The 22,287-nt window shown below is 49.5% G+C and overlaps 1 protein-coding gene across 5 annotated transcripts in view; it reads left to right on the top strand.

The window, feature by feature from the left end:
* Positions 1 to 22,287, top strand: part of LOC133341419 (estrogen receptor beta-like) — a 135,057-nt gene that overhangs the window by 18,499 nt on the left and 94,271 nt on the right. The gene's annotated exons all lie outside the window — the stretch shown is intronic.

The following is a 22,287-nucleotide window of genomic DNA, read 5'->3' as shown; positions in this document are numbered from 1 at the left end:
ATAACAGTACTGTACAATGAACGTGCAATGTCGATTTATTTTTTCTGTCACTCTTAAGAGGTCCGGACGCTTTGGCTCTGACAATTCTTGCATGTGCATGCCTTATTAGTCCTTGCACATATAGCAATGACCTCATCGGTCGGAATGCGGCCCCCATCTCGAAGTCCTATCTCGCGATCTAACCAGGGCTTGAGACTGGAATAGTGCCTTGGATTGATGGGCGACCACCAGGTGTAATAGGTGTGGTGCAGTACAGAAAGTTTAAATTATATTGAGCATCCCTCTTCTCCCTTAAAACACGCATTGTCACCAGCGTGGTGAAGTATAGCCATGGGGAGGCTGTCATCCAGCAATGGATCGACAAACTGGTTGTACATACATGCACATTGACTGCTTGTGTGTGAGTGTTCTGTGGGGAGTGGTAGTGTAGCAGGTTAGTGTGCTGCACTACAAACCCGGCGACCCGAGTTGGATTCCCGCTCATGGCCAACACCGGTGATGATTATCTGAATCGGTCCTCGGCCTCCCCTAGGGCGACTCTGCCTCAAATGAGTACTTGGTGCGGTGTATTAAACATCACCACTGGGGAGACAAAGGTGGTCGGGCGTGGTGGTGGCCAATCCCCCACCCCCTCGTGTTGCCGTGCCAGGCTTCATAGGTGTAAGCTAACAGCACTTGCCCCAAAAGTCTGTGCAGGCTATACTGGGGATCTTTGTTTGTGTATGTGCGTTGTGCCTGTCCACGCTCTCAATCCGCACTTTACCCTCATCACAGGGCAAGGTTACCAGTCCGTTCCAAAGTGGGGCAGCAGATTCATCCCCTTTAAAACAAATTTAATTAACAGTTAGAGCTCTTATTACTACATTCAATTATCAGTGGGACCTTTAACTCCATCAAAATGCGAATTATTCACACCCCCTGTTATTTCTATTTCTGGGTTTCTTCTTCCCGTATTGCAGAACGAATTCCTATTACTGCATCTGCAATTATTTGCTGGCAAGTGGAATTGCGTGCCAATATCCATCCAACAACAGAGAAGATGTGGATAATTTGACAGATAATAGGATTCACAATGTTCGTCTCCCACATCGCCACAGATATGATATCTACTGGACAAGTGAATCCTTGTTCATGTGTGCTTTTGTGCGCATTCAAGGTGTAAATTGCTTGGCTAAACATGGATGACGGGATCCAAGTGTAACGGGTTCCGGAGACACTTGTAGAGGTAACTTCTTTATTACAATCCAACACTCCAACAGTCCTGATACCCTGCTACAGCCTAGGTACACAGCCTAGGTACACAGCTTAGATACCCTACTCTGGCTACGCTCTGGAACTCGCCCTCACAAGGACGTAGAGCCGGGAGTTCCAGAGTCCCACCACTGGCCCTCACAGCGTCCCAGGGTTCTCAGATGGCTGGTCTTGGGTCTTGGGTCTTGAGCTACAAGATCGTCCAGGGAGCTCCCCTTTTATGCCTAGTCCCCAACGAGGGGTGGGGCCGTGTGCGCCCCCAGATATCCCACAGAGCACACACAGCCCCCCCCGTTGGTGGCACCAAGGGGCTTAAGCGCCTGGGCCGCCCGGGAACCCAACGCCTGGCGGCAAAAGGCTTAAGCGTCTGGGACCGCCTGGGAACCCAGCGCCCGGCGCCAAAAGGGCCCAAGCGCCTGGGCCGCCCAGGGTCCCAGAGCCCCCAGCAGCCCCTCCCTTCTTATGTCACTACACAAGCATAGTGCGCATCATATCAGTACTCTACTGTAGTACATTTTCGCTGTACTTTTGCATGCCTCTTACCAGGTGTGGCATAAAGGAAAATCATAGAGTACAACTTTATTTGTGTAAGGTTAATCTATATATATTCTTAGGTTTTTTCGGTAAAGTCACGTAGGTAAAACATCAAAATTAATAAAAATAAAATAAAATAAAGATCACGACGTTTTGGAGGCAACACAAGTCTCCATCATCAGGTGGGACCGTCACAGCCAGATTAGCTGCATCAAGTGACTTAGCTGTGTTGCCTCCGAAACGTCGTGATCTTTATTTTATTCTATTTTTATTAATTTTGATGTTTTACCTACGTGACTTTACCGAAAAAACCTAAGAATATGAATCCTTGCAGTCACGAAAGCTTCAAATCTAGAATTAATCTATATATGTAAAAGGGAAATTTGTGAATGTGTGTCTAGCATACTTCCCGAAATGCAACAAACTTGAAATTTGCCATCTGGGTACTTTCCAGACTGTACACCATGCAAAAATTATAAAAATAGACTTTTGTAATTTTTTTTTTGGGGGGGGGGGGGGGGCACAATAATGCATATATTTGGCACGGCAAGTGAGCTGTGACATCACATCTGTCATGTGACCCGTATGCGGAAGCACCCCCCCCCAACCCCCCCCATAATCGACCAGGCCATGCGTTAATTGTGTGTTGACCGACTGTGTTGTATTACATAACATTTCGATATTTTGCTAGGTTATTTAATTTAGTGTGTTCTTTCTCCCTCTCTCCTAATGTTCAAACTTGCTTACTTTACTACGCGTTTTCCGCACTCATTGACATGTTAATTTTGTACGCGTTTTCCGCACTCATTGACATGTTAATTTTTTACGCGTTTTCCGCACTCATTGACATGTAAATTTTTTATCTAACCCCTCCATCTCTCTGCCACCGCCCCCTCTGCCTATTTAAGGCCACTCCACAGAGACGATCTCCCTCTCTGTACCTGTGTTACTCTCTCTCTATGTATCTTGGTGATATCTGTCTGCTTATATGTCTGTCTATAGTTTTTCTGGTTAGAATTTTTTGTTGCTATTTCATTTATTCCTGGTGATGATTGCTTGTGTTGCAATCGAAACGTCGTGATTTTTATTTTTATTTTATTTTACTTTTATAAATTTAAATTTTTTACCTACGTGACTTTACGAAAAAACCTAAGAATATGAATCCTTGCAGTCACGAAAGCTTCAAATCTAGAATTGAACCACTTCTACGGGGAAGTTCCAAGTTTATCTTTTTCTCTCTCTCTGGGTTTTTGTTTTCTCTCTCTGCCTGTGTATTTAGTGTACTTTTTTCTGTCCACTCGTTTTTTGTCATTCTTATGTTCTGCTCTGTCTGTGTGTCTCCGTTCCTTTTGTTTTATGTTTTGTCTTTCTTTGGAATTTTCACACTTAAATTCTAACTTAGCAATCTTTGAAATGCGTAATCGACCAGGCTATGCGTGAATTGTGTGTTGACCGACTCTGTGTTGTATTACATAACATTTCGATATTTTGCTAGGTTATTTAATTTAGTGTGTTCTTTCTCCCTCTCTCCTAATGTTCAAACTTGCTTACTTTACTACGCGTTTTCCGCACTCATTGACATGTTAATTTTGTACGCGTTTTCCGCACTCATTGACATGTTAATTTTTTATCTAACCCCTCCATCTCTCTGCCACCGCCCCCTCTGCCTATTTAAGGCCACTCCACAGAGACGATGTCCCTCTCTGTACCTGTGTTACTCTCTCTCTCTATGTATCTTGGTGATATCTGTCTGCTTATATGTCTGTCTATAGTTTTTCTGGTTAGAATGTGTTGTTGCTATTTCATTTATTCCTGATGATGATTGCTTGTGTTGCAATCGAAACGTCGTGATTTTTATTTTTATTTTATTTTACTTTTATAAATTTTAATTTTTTACCTACGTGACTTTACCGAAAAAAACCTAAGAATATGTAATGTCTCCTTTGTACCGTCTTGTATTTTGGTTTCATCTGTGTTGTATTTGTTTATACATTCATGTACGCCATGTTTTTGGTCTTTTATTAGTCTTTTTTAATAATCTATGTCCTCTGTATTTTTGCCGGAGTGGCATCTGTCCTGTAATATTTGTCTTCTGTCAGCGCTGTATTTCTTTGATCACCTTTTGTCGGACTAGGGTTGGTCTAATTTTTTGGTCCACTTTGCAAACTTCTCAATATTGTCTGCAATAATTGGTTTTATTTCATTCCAATTAGTATGTCCTATTACCTACGAGTCATCAGCAAATCTTGAGATAGTTAACGCTTTCACAATTTATCTTAACACATCTAATTATCTGGATTAAAAAATATACCATGTAAATGGTAATGAGCAAACATCCCAATGCTGAATGAAATATTACTTGCAAATTATGCAATTGAGATTCCTCATATGTGAAAACATGCAGAACCGTCCTGAATATAAAAAGAGCCTGGGACTTGGTGTGTCTTTCCTGGGTAAGTAAACAAGCGTAATAATAATGTTGCTATCTTTGGGACCCTTTTTGCCAGTATAAAAATGATGAAAAAGAAGAACAGGCTTTAATAGTACTGTATACTAAAATCTTGGTTTTGCCCACATGAGCTTTACCAACTCGCACTGACCAACGTGTTCAATGTGTGTCCAAAAAAACTCCGTAATTCTGTCACAAAGTAACCATCGCCCTCCGGTCCTCAGCTGTTCTAGTTTCACCAACCATAGCACTAATGTGATTAGATGACAATGCAGAGAGTGCTAAGAATCACTGGGTATGAATAAAGACACCTTCTGGATTTTACTTACTACATACTGTACAGCACTTGAACTCTGGCCGATGAATTAAAACTCGTCGGGACTGAAAAATGAACTGAGAAAACTGAATGGAGGAAAAGCTGGACTAAGGGAAGTGAGAAGTACCGAGGTTAAATCGTGGCAAGTGTTTCTTTCAGAGACAGCTTTAACATTAATTATGGAGGTATGTGATTATTGGTCTCTGGCAATCCAACAGAATTTTAGGATTCAATAGTATTCCATTTTTGCCCAGCTAACATTCTCAAACCGCTCAAAGTAAAAAACAATTCAATTTGTTCATTATCTACTTGTAATACATTTTTGAATTACTTTTATAATACAGTCGTTTACTCTTTGGTTCTTTCGGTAAAGTCACGTAGAGAATAAAATCAAATAATAATAGGATACAACGTTCGATTGCAACACAGGCAACCATCATCTGGTAAGAATTAATGAGAAAAAACAAACATCGTAAACTTAGAAATATAATGCAATACAACACAGAGAGTCGGCTAACACAACAGTCAACACCCCACCTGGTTGATTACGTTCATCCAAAGATTGCTAAATTTGAGAGAGAGACAAAACACAGACACGGAGACAACATAGACAGACACACATGCAGAGAGAGACACACAAAGACGCACCGAGCGAGACACATACCAAGACAAACATAATCTAGTTTTACAATCGTTTTTTTAAATTAAATTTGGTCATTACTGCATCTCATCTTGTAAGGAATTTGAGTCTTGTCATTTTCTTTCCCAACAAACAAAAAGACAGAGCTGGAGACAACGGTTTCCAAAGGTGTTGGAATTGGTTGACAGTGTGATTTAAATAATCAAAGTACATTGTATTACAACTAAAGTAATATAGTTTTGACTTCTATATGTGCAATAATTCATCTCGTATTACTTTTAAAAGTGGAAAACAGAAATATAAAACTTAACAGGTCAATATGTTTAAAAAGTAAAAGTGTGGATAGCAGTTGTCATGATTAAACTTGTGGAATGCCAACCTTTGAGGCCAGCCATGACTTTAGTGCCAGTTTTAAAGGATGGGGATAAAGTGTACTTGGAATCAAGATGAAATAATTTTGTTCCTGTTTGTGAAGGATTTCCTTTCCTTTTTGGTAGATTTTCATAACAGCCAATTCTCCTTCACAGTTTTATAGTATTGGCTCATGATGTTATGTATTGGCTAATGTTTTGTACTAGATTTTTTCTTGCGCGTGGCTATATGTTCAGGAGCTAAATGCCAATGTCAAGGTCTTCTAGCCATGAGAGGGCTTCAGGAGATGGTTTGCGTGATTTTGCTCTTCCTTCAGTGAAAGAGAGTGCAGACTACAATGGTTTACTGTATGTTCCGTAGTTTAGGTTGCATGGCCACGAGTGCACTGACTTATTTTTTATTTTCCATCTGTGAAGGAGATGTGTGTATTGACCTGTCGTTGTTCTGATGCGATTGATAGTTACACCAGTGTCTCACCAAAGCCAGGAGGTGTGATGGTTGGGTCTCAATCAAGGTGTTTATTCTGGGTGTCCGTGTTGTTCCACTCTTTTCGCCAGCATTCTTCCAGATCTGGGTGAGATTCTAGGATGGTGACAGTGTGATCCTAGAAGGGGGGATTGGGGATTTGAGTCAGTGGGGGAGGTACATTGTTGAGGTCTTGGTGGATGGGAAAACGTGTAAACTAAATATTCTTGGTTCTTTCGGTAAAGTCACATAGAAGGGTAATAATAAAAATGAAACATAATAGAATTCTCACGATGTTTCAGCCAGAACGCAAACAGCCATCCTCAGGTGAAGAACAGAGCTGTCGGAAAGACAGCGTGTCTCTGGATATTTGGTGGCAGAATGTTCACCAGAATGGGGAGCCATGGGACTGGCGTCAGTTTTCGTGTTGCGGCTTAATTGTGCATTGAGCAGTTTTCTGTACAAGCTCCTGAACCAGGCTGGAGCATAATACTCTGCCACTGAGTAGATCAGTGATCCGGGTAGCAGTTCGAAGGACATAAGCTGAGGTTCCCCAGGTCGTTCCTGAACGTTTCTGTAGCAGGGCGATTCTTGATTTTGTCTTTTCACAGATCTGTTTTATGTAGGGCTTTTAAAAGTCAGGCTTCTGTTCATGATAACTCCCGATATCTTGGAGTCTGGTCATAGTGCAGTGGGTTACCAGAGAATGACACATCAGTGGTGGCATTCGCTGCATGATTGTTCAGGTGGCCAGCACTTATGGTGGTTTTGGAAGGAATTTGGTTGGTGTCTCCAGTGAGGGAAATATACCTTCAATAAAATTAGATCAGCGTTTCGAGTATTGGCAATTTATCGAGGTATGTGCCCTTTGCAGCAAGGGCTATGTCATCTGCATATATGTATTTGGGAGGTGATGTACATGGCAGGTCACTTGTATGTATGTTAAATAGGTGGTGGTAACCAAGCCTTGAGATATGCCATTGTTCATAATTCCCTTGTGGTTGTGTTTAACAGCGAGTTGTGGCCTGAAAGTACGGTTGCTGAGCACCATGTTGATGAGGTGTACAGTAGAAGGGCATCTGATAATTTTGCCCAATTTCAGCAGAAGGCCATAGTTCCAAACACTGTTATAGGTAGCAGAGAGGTCAATCATTGCTGTGCCAGTTTTTTGTTGAAGCTAAAAAACATTTTATGAGAGTGGTGAAGGTAATGATCTGTTCACAGCAGGTATGGCAAGTTCATGATCTGGCTAGTTCAGGACATAGTTGGGGTTCAATCATAGGGGAAATTTTGGAAAGCTTGGTATTGTAGTGTTCAAATATTGACAAATAAACTTCTTTATGAGGCTCACTATTTATTGTCTTTCTTTGTGACACGGTCCCTAACACACAAGGGGTATGACGGTTCCCTTACTCGATACCTAGGGAGGTATGGCCTCCGCGGGACCTATTCACTGGTGACCCGCTAGCCTAACGTCCTCCGGCTAGGACCTAGGGGAGGCTGACTGACCGACCACTTGGTCTGTGGGTCTAGACCACTGGTTACACTGAGCCCCAGCCCTTAGAAGGGCTGTAGAGCTTGGATCCAGGGTCCTGTCTATCCAGGACATATTCTCCCCCTGACCACTGGCCTCACTGAGCTCCAGCCCTTAGAAGGACTGTAGAGCTTGGGTTCAGGGTCCTATCTTCAGCCCGGGCTTCAGTCTTCGTGTGGAGAGATAACTGAGCCAGAGCTCTCAGCGCTCTGGCTTTTATACTGGTTCGTCGCTGGCTCCGCCCAAGCGACACTCCTTCTTGGAACCTTCTGGTTTACCCTGGGAGGTGACATCATCCCCTCACGATCCGTCGTTTGGATCCGCTTTCACCTCTATCTGACCCCGGGAATTTCCCTAGCAGGAATTGTCGTTTGGATCCGCTCTCACCTCTGTTTGACCCCCGGCATTTCCCCAGGGAGGTAACACTGCTGCACCCTGTTTACACCCAGTGGTACTGCAGGTTACTGAATGGTGAGTGGCGATCACCTCTACATCACCCCCCCCCCCCCCCCCCCTTCGGAAGCCCCAGCCGTCCCGGCTGTAACAATGGGAAAAACATTGTAACATGTGTAGTGAGTTTCAGGGAGATGGATGACGGAGTTCAGGCACACTCTATTTATTAACTCAGGGACAGACACAATAGTTGAAGGGGTAACGGCCCCTTCACCCGTACTAGCTGGGAAACCACCCCTAGTACTAAGTCCCCTGTCCTGTTCCCAGTCCTCCTCTAATAGGCTACGGGAGGCTGTCTGATCTGGCCCTGGTAAGCACAGATCCCGGAACCCAGCTAAGCCGGCCTTGCCCTTACAAGAGCAGAGGTCCGGAAGCTCTGGGGCCGCGCCGCTGGCTTACCCAGCTCGGCCCTGACAAGGGCAGCGAGACAGGGGAGTCCCAGGGCCTAGTCTGCTGGTCTTCAGACTTCACTGGTCAGCTTCTTGTTCAACTGCCCCGAGCTCTCTGGCTCCCCGCCTTTTATAGGGATCCCCTCGGAGGGGCGGGGTTATGGGGGATCACAGAGCCCCCCTGGCCCCCCAGTGGTTAACGGATGCGGACGTTGGTGTAGACACCCGTGTGTGTGGGTGCAGACACCCCTGTGTTTCCCGTCCGCCTTTCCTCCCGTAATAACCCCTACATCACCCCCCCCTGTACAGCTCGCAGCCGTCCCGGCTGCAACAATCCCTCAAAACCCAAGATTAAAGACTAACACAGTCAACACGCGTGTGCCTCGTAACAATAACAAGTGTAACAACAACCGACGGTCCCCTATAAATACCCACCCACAAAAAATAAAAAAAAGGTGAGCGAGCCCTCCAGCAGCGGAACACGCGCGGAAAACAACTCATAACAACCGGCGCGTCTTGGCGCGTGTCTGTGCAGCGGGCCCGTCACAAAGGCCCGACCCGGTAGGGTCGGCAGCAGGTGTTGAATTTTCAGGTGCACGGTCCTCCGGCTTCCTGGACGAGCCAGCGCCGACCCCCTCATGGGAGGCTGGCGGCCGAGAGGGCGTCAGTCCTTGGGCCCCTGAAGACGGAACAGTTAGCAGCGGATCAGAGGCTGGCGGCGACCCCGCCCTCCAGGAGTCAGTGGACCCCCCACATGTTCGGCCATAGTCATGAGAGGAAGCATGTGGAGCAAAGATTGACTTCAACCGTGAAGGGTGCACGAACCACCGACGCTTCCCCCATTTAATGCGAACACATTGAGGCCGCATAACCTGCACAATTTCCACGGGGCCCCTCCATGGTTGCAACAGCTTAGACGAGGTGGCCAATGGCACCTGGGGGCAGTGCAGCCACGCTCTGTCGCCCGGGTGCCATTCGTGCGTGTGTGACCGGCTCGATCGCAACCTTTCATTCTGCTTCTGGCGAGAGTCAGAGTTTTGCATGGCCGCCTCCCGTGCCTCAGCCAACCGGAGGATGTTAAACTTAACATGGTCCGCCAACTTGGATTTAGCGTGTGGTGCGGCAATTGTCAGCTGAGTCGCGACAGGCGGGTCAACTTCGCGGCCATACATAAAAAAAAACGTCGAGAATCCGGTCGCCGCGTGAGGAGCCATCCTGTATGCTGCCAGGACTCCCGGGATCTGAAGGTCCCAATCGGTTTGGGACTGGTGGTATAGCATGGACGTAAGAGTCCTATGCAGGCGTTCTACAATCCCATCCGTTTGTGGGTGGTAAGGCGAAGTACGAATTTTCTTCGTACCCAGAAGCTCACACACCTCGTGTAAAAGGGCACTAGTGAAATTCTTTCCCTGATCAGTCAACAACCGTTCCGGAGCGCCCTTGTCGAGGACATAGCCCTGAACAAAAGCCTCCGCAACGGCTGCTGCTGACTGGTTGGCGAGGGGCCAAGCCATAGGCCATCGCGTGAAATATTCCACGCCAACCAGCAGGTACTTATTACCCCTCGGCGTGGAAGGAAACGGCCCCAAAATATCAAGGGCGACAAGCTCATTAACCCGGGTGACCGAAATAGACTGGACCGGTGGGCTGACTCCCTTCGCTGGCGGCTTTCGTTGAGCACACTGGGTACAAGACTGCAACAGATCGTCCACATCCCTTGCCATGCCCGGCCAAAAGAAATTAAGCTGGAGCATGGCAAGGGTTTTGAGGGTGCCCAGGTGCAGGAGCCGCTCATGAGCAGCCCATACAGCCCTACCCCTCAACGCGGAAGGCACCACTAGCCTGTGGCGGCGGATCATTCCGTCCCAATGCATGAGGAGGCCCTGGCACAACCCCCATGAGTCAACGCCCGACTTCCCCTGACCGGATCCTTCCGCGCGACGCCGTAGCGCCAGGAGGGAAGTATCCTCCATTTGGAGGCGCCCCCACTCCGCACCTGACAAGCCCAGTAGGGAATCCTTCCCTCCCACAGCAATAGGGTCAACATCCGAAGGGGCCTCAACGGCGGCCGCAAGGACCCGATCCTGGCCGTCGCTTGGCGATTTGCAACGCCCCGAGCCCCAGAAACAAGTGCAATCAGAAGCGACCGGCAGGCGTGACAGGGCATTGGCATTGGTGTGGCGAATCCCCTTGCGATAAGTTGTTTCGAAATCGAAATCCTGAATGATCTCCAGCCATCGGGACAACTGCCCCGATGGCTGGTGAATATGCAGGGCATACTGCAATGCCGCATGATCTGTACGGACGGTGAAATGCCGGCCGTACAGATATGGCCGGTACTGTTGAATAAAGAAAACAATAGCCAACAGTTCACGGCGGGTGACGCAGTATCGCTGCTCGGCCGGAGACAACACTCTACTACCATAAGCCACAACGCGCTCCACGCCACCCACAACTTGGGAAAGCACACCCCCAATCCCCGTGTTGCTCGCGTCCGTGTCTAGCACGAAAGGTAGAGAAAATTCGGGGTAACTCAACGGTGGGGCCCCCACCAGGGCGTTACTAAGAGAGTTAAAAGCGGCCTCCTCCTCCGGCCCCCAATGAAATTTCACCCCCTTGGCCGTTAAGGCATGTAACGGCTTAGCGATGGAATCAAACTCCGTGACAAACCGGCGGTAATATGAAGCAAAACCGATTAAGCTTCTAACCTCCCCCACCGAGGTGGAAGTCGGCCAGTTGCTACCACAACGCGTTTTGGCGGGATCGGTTGAGATACCTGACCGGCCAATGATGTGACCCAAATATCTTACAGATTCGCGTAGCAAATGGCACTTTTGTGGTTTGAATTTCAAATTAGCTGCGCGCATTTTAAGAAAGACAGCCCGAAGCCTATCAAGATGTTCCTCGAACGTCTTACTGAATACGATAACGTCGTCTAGGTAAATCAAACACACCTCCCATTGCAAGCCAGCGAGAACCAATTCCATCAGGCGCTGGAACGTTGCGGGAGCGGAGTGGAGCCCCATAGGTAACCGATTGAATTGGAAGAGGCCGTGCGGCGTTCGGAAAGCCGTTTTGGGCTTCGATTCGTCGTCCAAGGGAAGTTGCCAAAACCCTGAGAGCAAATCCAAGGTGGAGAAGAATCGTGATCCTGCTAGGGCATCCAGAGATTCGTCCATTCGAGGAAGCGGGTAAGCATCGGCCACCGAGATCTTATTTAACCGCCGGAAATCAACGCAGAACCTTAGGGACCCATCGTGCTTTTTAACCAATACTATGGGTGCACCCCAAGGGCTGGTCGAGGGAGAAATAATGTCAGAAGCCAACATGTCATCTACAGCCGATTTGACATCCTTTTCGGCGGGACTTAACCGAAAAGGATTTTGGCGGATAGGAGCGTTGTCACCGGTGTCAATATGGTGGCGCAGCAAATTGGTACATCCGATATCGTATTTGTGCTTACTAAAGACGTCGGAAAATTCTCGCAAAAGGGTGCGCAATTTAGCACGTTGTGAGTCGGACAGGTCAGGTGACTCGGCACACAGCGCCTCCAGCCAACCTTCGTCAATGTCTGAGGGCAGTCGCGACTGAGAATCGGTGGCCACCTGGCCAATGATTGGCGTTTCCGCAGGTACCGGAATCGCATGTGCGAACACGGTTCCCTGTGAAACCACCGCCGTCCGTGTCCCGACATTGAGGACCGCGATAAACGGGTCCTCATCCCCTTTAACAATAGTCTGGGCCGTCACCAAATCTGGCCCATTCACCCCGGCCCTAGACGGCCCCAGCATAATGCCCCGGTCTGAGACCCCTTTAGCGAACGGTCGAGGAAACCGCAGGGGCACAAGCATCTGTGCCCCCGGGGGTACGCGCACCGTTCGAGCAACGAGCGCCTGTACCGTTGCACAGGCAGTACGCAAGGTAGGGGTGGAAGGCAGGAACGTTATACGTCGGCCCGATGGAAGCTCGATGCATCCCTGGTCAATCAAAATTTTGATAGGCAATTTGGCCCAAAAGTCTGTCCCCAACAGGCACGGAATTGCCAGCGAGGAGGAGACCAACACCGGGCCAGATAGTTTAATGTCCCCGATAGAAATTTGCGCTCGAATTTGGCCGATGATACCTAACAAGCCCCCGTTTGCAGCGTAACACGGTATGTCGACGGGGAGCAACGGGCAGGATATTATAAATCAAATCGGAAATGATAGTCGCCGAAGCTCCCGTGTCGATCAGTACCCATACCTCCACCCCATCAATGTGCCCCGTGACAACGGACGACCCCGCCGACGCAGCCACAACCCGGTGAGCCAACTCGGACCATTGGCCCGGTTGGAGCGCCCTCCGCATCAAGCCGCGACCCCAGCACCCGAACCCCGAGAATCGTGTGTCGGACCATGTGAGAGGGAAGTGGGTGTGCGTGCAGGCCGAACATGTGGGGTGCCACGACTTGCCGGAGGTTGTTGTGGAGGCTTTTGAAGAGGGCCGTCCTCAGCCGCAGTTCTTGCTCCGCGTTGTCGAGGAGCCCGGCATCCCGAAGCCACGTGGCCCCGGAGGCCACAGTTGTAGCACACGACGAGCGCTCCAGAAGACTTGGGCTGCTCTCGGTGGCTCGGTACGTCCCGGGCCGGTCGCCCGCCAGACCGCCATCCCGCAGAACCGGCCGCAGCGAAGCCCCCCTCAGATTCGGAGGTGGTCGCCGCCACGGTGTGTCCCGCAGCTGCCTTGTTAGCCTTCCTCCGCTGGGAAATCAGATTGGCATGAATGTGCCTTGCAGCCCATAATGACGACATGCCCGCATCATCCTGTGCCACGATGACGATGTTCAAGTCGTCGGCCAGCAGCAAAATTTTCTCGGCCACCATCGCATCGATCCCCTCCTCGTCCATGCGCGGGAAGGCCGCCTTCGCCAACGACAGCAGGGCCGTTCGGTACGCAAGTGGTGACTCCTTGTCGCCCTTCTGCCGCTCGTAGAAAAGCTGGCGACAATCGGAAGGCGGCCCATAAACCGTGGCCAGCACCTGCAGCGCCGACTGAAGCGTGGAGCGTGCCGACTTGGGTGCAGCGGTGAGGGTGCCAAGGGCGTCGCCATCCAGCATCGCCGGAAGAGCACACAGCGCCTCGTTGTCCATCCACCCAGCCATTTCTTGTGGGCGAGGAAACGGCGCTGGAACCCACCCCAATCGCCGCCGCTCGATACGAACTCCTGCAGGGCCGGCAGGCATTGCTGAAATGTCGGCTCCGTCTCCGATAATCTCCCAGCACTCGTACCGTGTCCATGGACAGTATGGGGAGCAATGGCGGACCCTAATGGAGGTCGCGCCGTTGGTGACGCGCTGGTTCCAGCTTGGTCGGTGCTGTCGTCCGTTGGTGATGACCTGGCGACCCCTGATAGGCAGCCACTGCGACCCGCCCCCGCCGATGACGTGGCGCTCGATGGTTGGGCCCCGCCGCCCGCGTGACGAGCTGGGGCCCCTCCCTCGGCTCCTACTGTACCCGTGGCGGGAATTTCAAGCCTCCGGCCCATCGCAAAGGCGGGAGTTTCTGGCGGGCGCTGTCCGTCATTCCGCCGCGCCGCTCCCCCCGGCCCCAGGCGAGTTATCTGCTCCAGCATGGCGGCCGCTGCATATAGGAGCTCCGCCAGTCGGGAGTGGGCTAACGCCAACTCATCAGCCGACGTCCCGACCCTCTCCGACTGTCCCGCAGGTGTTGGAGCCGGCAGCGGTTGTGCAGGTACGTCGGTGACGATGTCTTGCACCGCCTCTCCCTCGTCGTCGTCCTCTCCGGGGTCTTGGGCACGAGTCGTCCGTCTCGTATCCATGCTTAGGACCACTCCTGATGCCAGATGTAGTGAGTTGCAGGGAGACGGACGACGGAGTTGAGGCACGCTCTTTTTATTAACTCAGGGACAGACACAATAGTTGAAGGGGTAACGGCCCCTTCACCCGTACTAGCTGGGAAACCACCCCTAGTACTAAGTCCCCTGTCCTGTTCCCAGTCCTCCTCTAATAGGCTACGGGAGGCTGTCTGATCTGGCCCTAGTAAGCACAGATCCCGGCACCCAGCTAAGCCGGCCTTGCCCTTACAAGAGCAGAGGTCCGGAAGCTCTTGGGCCGCGCCGCTGGCTTACCCAGCTCGGCCCTGACAAGGGCAGCGAGACAGGGGAGTCCCAGGGCCTAGTCTGCTGGTCTTCAGACTTCACTGGTCAGCTTCTTGTTCAACTGCCCCGAGCTCTCTGGCTCCCCGCCTTTTTATAGGGATTCCCTCGGAGGGGCGGGGTTATGGGGGATCACAGAGCCCCCATGGCCCCCAGTGGTTAACGGATGCGGACGTTGGTGTAGACACCCGTGTGTGTGGGTGCAGACACCCCTGTGTTTCCCGTCCGCCTTTCCTCCCGTAATAACCCCTACACATGCAAGCAGAATGCGTGTGCCTCGTGAAACGCAACAAGAACCCCCAATATAAATACCCCCCTCACAAAGACAACATATGTGCATGGTGAATTGAAAAATAACCGAGCGAACGCGCGTGACACGACAACAACAGCCAACGGGCAATGCAAGAAAATGATTTGGATGGGGACTGTGTCATGAAAGGTAAGGACCCCCACGCATGAGGGAATAATGAGGCCCTCATGAGAATTGACGAGATTTAGCGCACGTGTGTTTCGCTGGGCCGTCGTAGGGGACGGGTGGCTTCTTCGGCGGCGCAGGTGGAACAGGAGAAAAACCGTGTCAGGTGGGTCAGGAGGCATCTCCGTGGAGACCCCTGACGACTCGATGTCCACTGTGGCCAACCGTGGACTGCACGGCCCCATTACTCCTGCGTCACCTGATTGTGCTGCAATGCCGTGGACGTCTTGTGGTCCTGGCCCCGAGGCCCGGAGGAGCGTTGTTGAGGCGCCCGACAGTCAGTTGATACGTGGCCCCGTCGGCCGCAGTTTAAACGTGACGTCGTTGCGAGGAGAGGGCCGTCCCCGCTGCTGATCGTCTCTGCGCCCGGCGTGGTTGGACGATCGCCGGCCCGCTGGCCGGGTCGTTGCGAAGGCTCAGTCGGGGGAGAGCCCGGCGTCCATGCAGACAGGCTCCGATGTCGAAGCCACGGCGGCGATGGTTGAGTCCCGGTGGAGCAGCAGATGAGCGTGGATGCTCCGAGCTGCCCGTAGCGAACACATTTTCGTCGTCCACCGCCTGGATGACTATGCGCAGCTCGCGCGCCAACTCCAGCAGTTTTTGGAGGATGAGAGCATTGATGGCCTCGTCGTCCTTGGGTAAGCCGCCCTTGCCATGGCGAGTAGAGCGGTGCGGAATGCAAGTGGCGATTCCTTGGAGTTGCGCCGTCTTTTGTAGAAATGGTGCAGGACATCTGAAGGTGGTCCATAAATGTCGGACATCTGCCGGAGTGCCGACTGCAGCGTCGCCCTGTCCTGCTTAGGGATGGTGATAAAAGCGGCGAGAGTGTCGTCGTCCAAGGTGGCTTGGAGCGCTCGTAGCGCCTGCACGTCTGACCAGCCCACCATCTCTTGATGGCTGAGGAAGCGATGCTGGAACGCTGCCCAGTCGCCTCATGTGGACGCGAATTCCCGAAGAATGGGCAGGCGTTGTTGGAAGAGTGGCCGGCGGTGCTGCGTAAAGTTGTTCGGAATCTATCCGAAAATCGGCAATTGCTTGACCGATGGCGTCTACTGTACCAGGTCGCCGCTGTGATGACGCGGCGTCTGCTGAGTGGCTGGAGCTGAAAGCGTTGCCCGCCAATGACGTGTTGTGATTTGGACCCCAACGTTCCTGAGATGCATCTGGCTTCCGCTTCCGGCGGAAGCACGTGATCCCTCGGCGGGAATTTCAAAATGTTTGGCTTGTCCGATGGCGGGAACGTTCGTTGGCGGCTGGTCTGATCCGCCCGCAGCTTCCAAGTTGATCTCGTCGAGAATGGAGGCTGCAGCATGTAGAAGTTGGGCGAGATGGCAGTATGCAGCTCGGATCCCATCGCCCGTTGCAAGAGGAGCGGTCGGCTGCCGGGCTTGGTGGTTGGGCGGCCGGTAGCCCGCCGGCATCTTCAGCGGAGTTTTCAGCCCCCGTAGGTAAATCTGAGTTATCTTAGTCCGGGCTTCGCATGCGGGTTGTTCATCTTGTTTCCATTTTTTTTTCTTCAACCACTTCTGACTCCAGTTGTAGTGTTCAAACATTGACGAATAAACTTATTTATGAGGCACACTATATTTATTGTCTTTCTTTGTGACACGGTCCCTAACACACAAGGGGTATGACGGTCCCCTTACCCGATACCTAGGGAGGTATGGCCTCCGGACTTGGCGTGACCTATTCACTGGTGACCCGCTAGCCTAACGTCCTCCGGCTAGAACCTAGGGGAGCCTGACTGACCCGACCACTCGGTCTGTGGGTCTAGACCACTGGTTACACTGAGCCCCAGCCCTTAGAAGGGCTGTAGAGCTTGGATCCAGGGTCCTGTTTATCCAGGACCTATTCTCCCCCTGACCACTGGCCTTACTGAGCTCCAGCCCTTAGAAGGACTGTAGAGCTTGGGTCCAGGGTCCTATCTTCAGCCCGGGCTTCAGTCTTCGTGTGGAGAGTTAACTGAGCCAGAGCTGTCAGCGCTCTGGCTTTAATACTGGTTCGTGGCTGGCTCCGCCCAAGCCACGCCCCTTCTTGGAACCTTCTGGTTTACCCTGGGAGGTGACATCATCCCCTCACGATTGTTTGGATCCGCTTTCACCTCTATCTGACCCCGGGAATTTCCCTAGCAGGAATTGTCGTTTGGATCCGCTCTCACCTCTGTTTGACCCCCGGCATTTCCCTAGGGAGGTAACACTGCTGCACCCTGTTGACACCCAGTGGTACTGCAGGTTACTGAATGGTGAGTGGCGATCACCTCCACAGTATGTTCCATCAACTTGGAGGTGGACGACATGATAAAAAATTGGCCTGTAACTGCAGTCTTGTGGCTTCCTGGGTATCAGAGCGACGATAACTTTTTGGCTTCCATTTTTTGGTATATTGCTTGTCCTGTGTGTAACGACAAAGATTTGTGTTATCCATTGTTCCATATGTAATGTAGCACTCAGATATGCCGTCTTGCTTAAGTTATGTATATATATTTATTATATATAACAGTCCACCCGACTCGATGACATCAGGTGGACGTAGGTTGACTATATACAACTGGGTGACTCTATGTAACTGCTACACGACGTTCACTATATAGCTGACTGACTGACTATATAGGAGCCGTCGATGTAGTAGCCACGGCGAAGATGTATAACTTCTTTCCTAGGCTTCCAAGACGATGAGGGTGACCCACCGTGATGAGCAACGACAGTCCGGACCCCAAATCCCCACAGCAGCTCCGAGCCCCACTCCGCACTGCCTTTTATTTCCCCTCGGCTCTGCCACCCCCCTTTTCCAGAACTCTCTCCTTTGCCTCACTTTAACACCCCGGGGGTTCCATCTCTACCCCCGCGTTGACTCCTTACTCAGTTACCTCACTTGACCCTGCCTGTCATTGCAATTGTAGTGAGTCCAACTGAGTCGCAGACGTTCCTTTTAGAGGCAACACATTTATTTGTAAAACGTAACACAAGCGGTAACTTCCCCTTCACCAGATACAGCCTAGGGTGATGACCACCCAGCTAACTACTCTATACAGAGGAGTTACTGCTACGAAGGGTCGGACCCTCACTCGGGTCTCCGACCACGTGGTTGCCTTGTAGGACGAAGAGCTTTAGCTTGAGACGTAGAGCTTCCCGCTTGTAGGTGTTGAGCTTCCCGCTTGTAGGCGTTGAGCTTCCAGCTTGTAGGTGTTGAGCTTCCCGCTTGTAGGCGTTGAGCTTCCAGCTTGTAGGTGTTGAGCTTCCAGCTTGTAGAATGCAGCGACCCCGGTCCCTCTCAGGGACCCGCCTTATATCCCCCTACGGTCGGGGCCGCTCCGCCCTCGGCCCCGTCCGCCTTCTCGAGCATTCTCATTCTCTCTCGATCCTTCTCAAGAGCTCTCCCCGGACACGTGACCACTCACTAGCCCCCCCACCTGGGGCCCCTTGTGTGGACTCTGCAGATCACGTGTCTACGCGGTCAACCAGAGTGCCATGGCCCAGGGCAACCCTGCCCCTGGACTGACGCTCACCCACTCCCCCTCGTGGGAGCCCCCACCACACTCTGTGCATGGTGCCCGCAATATCCCAGTGCTTACCAAGCCCCGCTAGGGCTGGTACTACACACAGCCACCCACACGGTGCTGTCCACGATGTAGGAACATCGAACGGCACAGCTCTTCCGGGCCGGCACCATCCCCGATGTCACTACACAATCAATATTTATGGCCACTAGGCCCCGTACTGTCCTTACATATATACTCCCAGGCCTTTTAGGGACTTAGGACAAAGGCCATCATATCCCGGTGCCTTGTTTGAACCTTGTGACCCCTGAGGGCCACTTCCACTATCATAGGACAAAGGCCATCATATCCCGGTGCCTTGTTTGAACCTTGTGACCCCTGAGGGCCACTTCCACTATCAGTGGTTAGATCTGTTGCTGACTCAAGGTGATGTTGATTTATTTACGGTGAGCTTGTCGATTGGTGTCTTAAAACGTGACATTCATGTGGGAAATCACAGCAATTTCTGTGGTTTTTGGTGGTCTGGGCTGTTGGTTTTGAGGTGTCTGTTCTGGAGGAGCTGTGCGCTAGGCCTTACGGCTGGAGTGAGTGAAGTCCACAAGTTTGCAGTGTCTTGTTATGTACTAATGTTGGATCTCCTCAGCTTGGCAGTTGAAAGAAATGGGGAAAGTTTATCTCTTTGCCTCTGTCCACCCCAGTAGTATAAACGCTTACACCACAGTAAATTGGCAGGTCACGTGTGGTAGGTTACAGTGTGGGTATTCTTACCTGTTCCAAGACATGTGGTCAGCATGGAACAGTAGTCCAAAAACTCTCCAGAGAGGCATCTATATCATTCCCTCGTCCAAATCCATGCTTTTTGAGCACCAGAATATGTTTTTCCCAGTCCATAATTGTTTCAAACCATTTCATTGCTGTCTGACAGGGGGAGTGTACGTAGTGTTTTAGGGTTTTTCATGTGTTTCTTGATGTTGCAACAAGCATAAGTTAAGGGGTAAAGTCTATTGTGTTGGTGTTTGAGCACAACGTGTTTTTTGTCACCATGATGACACTAGCAAATGGGCACGGATGGAGAATACTACGAATAATTGTGGTACACGTGTCAATGGCTTCGGAAATTAAGCTGAGCAGCGATTCAAGTAAAATAACTGTAGACAATATGGCAGAGAACAGCTCTGGTCACCTTTAAGAATCATCACAGCTGTTTAATGCCACGGAACAATGGATAGCCAAAATAAATAGGCATCCTACTGAGGCAAACTGACAGGCTGAGTTAGACCGAACATCACGAGGTTGATAGGGCCAGGTTTTAACAATGAATGTTCTGTAGCACATAAGGTGTGACTGATGCTCTGTCCACACATACTTGTTGCTACTATTGCTCCTGCACCTTTTAAATGATCTGGGCAATTCCAGCCCCTTAATTCCCTAAATCTATTCGTTCCACTGACTTGACTAAACATTTTAAGCATTGCCTTTTAATTGATAGTGTGTTTTTTCTATTATGACTGTCTATTACGGATTTAACTTAGGCGTCACAATTATATTTAAATTAACAATAATTGTTATACATCATATACTTATAAAACAAATAACTAAAAGCACTCTTTACTATTTGGAAAAATATCGAGTACTTTAGTTGTTCGGCTACATTGAAAGTTAATTTTAAAACGTCTTCGTCTCTCTGTCTCCCTCTGTCTCTCCTTCTGTCTCTTGTCTCCCTTTTTCTCTCTCTGACCCGGTTTCTTTTCCAGGCTTCCTCTGTCTCTGTCTCACTATATGTTCGTCTGTGTCCCGGTGCGTCTCTTGCTTTGTCTCCGTCATTCTCCGTCATTCATTTGTCTCTTCTTTCTTTGTCTCTTTGTCTGCCCCCTTGACTCTCCTGCCTCCACTGTGAGACGTGGTGGTCACATGACTAACAGTGGTCTGTAGTGCTTTTTTATTGTTACTATTTGGTCAAAATTGACACTATTTTAAAATAATTTGAAGAAAAAGTTAACATTTGATGCACCGCTAAATCCTAACGTACAATATTTGATGCATATTCAGTATCTGAGACTTATTGATCAATTTTAATTGAGAAATGCATACATTTTACACCTAATGTCCATATGTATAAAATGTCCATATGTCCATATGTATAAAATGTCCATAGGTATGTAAAAAAAAATGTGTATGCATATACTGGTCAGATAATTGTTTTTTTACCCTTCTATCTGGCAACAAAACTGACACCTTTTTACAAGGAGTCATGTTTGCATAGACCACAATACCTGCAGTCATAATGCAAACAAAAAACACAACTCTGATAACGTGCACTGTCCTTGAAGTTGATTGGTCCACACCCGAGACAGCTTTCCTTAGAGCCTAATCTCACATGGGTTGGACCAGATGACGCCAAAAGGCGCACAACTCAAAGACAATGCACCATCAGAGTATGAGAGCTCGGGGTAAGCATTTACACCATTGGAACCTCATTTGCCAGTAAAAATATGATAATTGTTTTTTTACCCTTCTATCTGGCAACAAAACTGACACCTTTTTACAAGGAGTCATGTTTGCATAGACCACAATACCTGCAGTCATAATGGAAACAAAAAACACAACTCTGATAATGTGCACTGTCCTTGAAGTTGATTGGTCCACACCCGAGACAGCTTTCATTAGAGCCTAGTCTCACATGGGTTGGACCAGATGACGCCAAAAGGCGCACAACTCAAAGACAATGCACCATCAGAGTATGAGAGCTCGGGGTAAGCATTTACACCATTGGAACCTCATTTGTCTTTGAGTTGTGCGCCTTTTGGCGTCATCTGGTCCAACCCATGTGAGACTAGGCTCTAAGGAAAGCTGTCTCGGGTGTGGACCAATCAACTTCAAGGACAGTGCACATTATCAGAGTTGTGTTTTTTGTTTGCATTATGACTGCAGGTATTGTGGTATATGCAAACATGACTCCTTGTAAAAAGGTGTCAGTTTTGTTGCCAGATAGAAGGGTAAAAAACTAATTATATTTTTACTGGCAAATGAGGTTCCAATGGTGTAAATGCTTACCCCGAGCTCTCATACTCTGATGGTGCATTGTCTTTGAGTTGTGCGCCTTTTGGCGTCATCTGGTCCAACCCATGTGAGACTAGGCTCTAAGGAAAGCTGTCTCGGGTGTGGACCAATCAACTTCAAGGACAGTGCACATTATCAGAGTTGTCTTTTTTGTTTGTATTATGACTGCAGGTATTGTGGTCTATGCAAACATGACTCCTTGTAAAAAGGTGTCAGTTTTGTTGGCAGATAGAAGGGTAAAAAACCAATTATCATATTTTTACTGGCAAATGAGGTTCCAATGGTGTAAATGCTTACCCCGAGCTCTCATACTCTGATGGTGCATTGTCTTTGAGTTGTGCGCCTTTTGGCGTCATCTGGTCCAACCCATGTGAGACTAGGCTCTAAGGAAAGCTGTCTCGGGTGTGGACCAATCAACTTCAAGGACAGTGCACATTATCAGAGTTGTGTTTTTTGTTTGCATTATGACTGCAGGTATTGTGGTCTATGCAAACATGACTCCTCGTAAAAAGGTGTCAGTTTTGTTGCCAGATAGAAGGGTAAAAAAACAATTATCATTTTTTTACTGGCAAATGAGGTTCCAATGGCATATACTGGTCAGTTAAGAAAACTATGAACATGAATACCACGATACAGCAAATCTACACAGCGTTTATAGAGTATATTTACCTAAAAAGCTATTCTGGATATTATATATCA

The sequence above is a fragment of the Lethenteron reissneri genome, chromosome 11 (assembly GCF_015708825.2).
Source record: "Lethenteron reissneri isolate LAM-NWPU_2019-01 chromosome 11, ASM1570882v1, whole genome shotgun sequence".
NCBI lineage: Eukaryota > Metazoa > Chordata > Hyperoartia > Petromyzontiformes > Petromyzontidae > Lethenteron > Lethenteron reissneri.
Note: the sequence above shows the minus strand (reverse complement) of the source record. Positions and strands in the feature narration are given on the sequence as shown.